Source organism: Octodon degus, unplaced genomic scaffold (genome assembly GCF_000260255.1).
Source record: "Octodon degus isolate 3935 unplaced genomic scaffold, OctDeg1.0 scaffold00086, whole genome shotgun sequence".
NCBI classification, from domain to species: domain Eukaryota; kingdom Metazoa; phylum Chordata; class Mammalia; order Rodentia; family Octodontidae; genus Octodon; species Octodon degus.
Window position 1 is genome coordinate 1,729,857 of NW_004524662.1, and position 2,715 is coordinate 1,732,571.

The window sequence follows — 2,715 nt, forward strand, 5'->3', positions numbered from 1 at the left end:
GGCCCGGGACGCCTCAGGAACTGCCACGTAGCTACTTTCGAGGTTCCTGCTCTGAGTCCACACACCCTACCCAAAGTTGAAGACAGGCTTAATTCCCCTAAAAACGCAGCACAGTCTTCGCAAAGCAGTTCTGCAGTAGCATAAAGGCGGATTTGGAGAAAGAGGTCGCAAATGAGCACGGTTAGGCAGCTGTCCACGATACCTGACTGCTAACTGGCCAGCATCCCTGAGAAAGCAGCACTAATTTATGTAAGCACTTATCTGTTTTCCTAGTCAAAGACCATGCTGATTCGCTGGGAAATTAGCGGGCATTTGCTACATGAAAACCTCACCTCCCGAATTTTAGGTGCCAAGGAATCCTATTGCTGAGATGAACAGAGACCAGAAGATAACCGAACTGCCACCTTTCCTTGGTGGCATCGGACAAATTTAAGAACCAAACTTTCTGCTGCGGGACGCGCGTGGGATTTGATCCAGTCTCACCCAGGGGTCTCGCCTTGGGCATCTACGGGAAAATCCAGCGTTGCATCTCTACCACAGGAGGCGCTGTGTTCGCTGGAATCTCTCAGGCGGTGGACCTGGGAACTTTCAGAGTGGATCACTACTCTAAAACCGGCAGTCCATTCGACACCATTAGTCTTGAGCTTTGAAGAAGCCTGGGGAGAAAGCTCTATTGCCATGAACAAGGGATCTTTTTTGCTTGTCTGAAGTTGACTTTTTTAAAAAGATTCCAAGTAGGTTTGGGGAAATGAGCTAAGAGAAAAATTTAGTCAATGTTTTAATTGACCTCATTTAAGGAGGCAGTGTTTTTTTTTTGTTTTTTTTTTCTTCTTCTTCTTCTTCTTCTTAAAACACCAACTTCTTGAGCACTTTAAATGCTCTTACGAAGTTGTTACAACCCATAGCAAACACCCTAGTCGGGCTTGGCTGGTAGGAGAACCAAGAGGGCGCTGAGGAATCACCCGCGGGAAGGAACAAGGAAGTTAGCCCCGAAAGTCCCCGAGCAGACTGAGGAAGCTAAGGTCCGGCTGCTGGTGGGAACTTTGTACAAGAGAACTGGTTGCTGACACACGTTCCAGGTACATTTACACAATGATGGGACTGACTTGTGGTCACAGGACCAGTCTACAGTTAGGGAGGGTTCTTGCTAAATTCCAAGTGGGTTTAATTTCACTCTTATTCCCCTCTTTTTTGTTGTTGTTGTTGTTGTTGTTCAAAAAGAATTGTAATTCAATGCGTTTATCTTTTTTTTATTTCCTTAACTGCACATCTTCACCCTCTCTGCTCCCCTGCTGATTTAAGAGATTTGTTTGGTCCAAGGACTTAACGTGATTCTCTTGCCAGATTTCAAGGAAGAAAGATTTAAAAGAACAAAGCAAGGGGGGGGGGAATGAGGTATCTATTTGGAAGACAAGTATAAACACATTTCTTAAAATGAGATTAATTGCATTTTAAACTTTGCAATACAAGAAGACGTTGCAAGGTATTAGTCACTTTAGATTTTTCTTTTATTGCTACTTAGAGAAACTTAGTGATTTTACGGAAGAGTACAACACATACACTGTCAGTCACATACACACACTCAGAAACATACTCCGTCACACATGCTCAGAAACAAACATCCTGTTACACTGAGACACACACGCACCACATCCCAACCTATCACCAACTCAGCAGCTATCATTCAGTCTCCACTTGGTCTCTCTTCCCAGGACATGTGAGCCAAGCACTACCCAGGACGAGGAGAATTTCCCAGGAACGTCACAACTGATTAGAAACCAAGCAAGAGCCTGAGGTGCTAGCCCAGCCCTCCCAGGTCAGAGACCTGACCAGGCACCACAGGCTTGGGCTCGGCCCTCCAGCTACTCATATGTGTTCCCGGAACCTGACCCTTGCTCTCCCAGCTAGGTCCAGTATTTGGGGAGATGTCCCTTCCCCATGACCTTTCCCTGTCAGAATCCAGAGGGTCGCTTCAAGCTCAGGCTCCGAGCCCGCTGGAGGGGGGCGGGAGGAGGGGCCGGGAGAGGGAGGACGCCCGACTTGGATCCGCCTGCCCTATCTGACAGACATCTGCTCTCTATCCCTTCCTCTTTACGATCGCTGCAGATGACGAGGGGAGTGGAGTGGACTGAGGCGGAAAAGAAAAGTTATGTCATAAAGATATAAACTGGTATCGTGACTCACCTGCTGTTAGCCGCAGGTACGAGTTTCGTGGCAGCGCCTCCGCTCTGCTAGCCAGGAGCCCGGGTCGGCCTAACGTCACTCGGCTGGGCTGACTCAGACGACCGGGTTTCTAGTGACAAGGCAGAAACTAGGGCTTTTCCCCTTTTCTAGCCTAAAGCCCGGGGTGGGGGGTTCTTTATTCCCCAGACTTCTCGGGTTGAACTTGGGGGAGGGGGCAGGGAACAGGCAAAAGGGCAGGAGGGGCTCGGGGCCGGCGCAGTCGCGTCCGAGGGCGGCCAATGCCCGGGGCGGGAGCCTGAGGCCACCACACGCGCGGTGGCAGAGTCGGAGCCCCACCGCCCGGCCGTCTGGGCTGCGTGGTTCCCAGCGAGAAGCCTGGCCTGCCCGCCCCGCCCCGCCTAGTTTTGCTTTTTTCCTTTTCCAAAGGGGGCTCCACACACGCCCGCCCGCGCAGCTTCCCTCTTTCCCTAGCCTCGGGGCTTAAACCAATTACACCGCTGCGCAAACACAGCGGGCCGGGCTGGGGAGGGG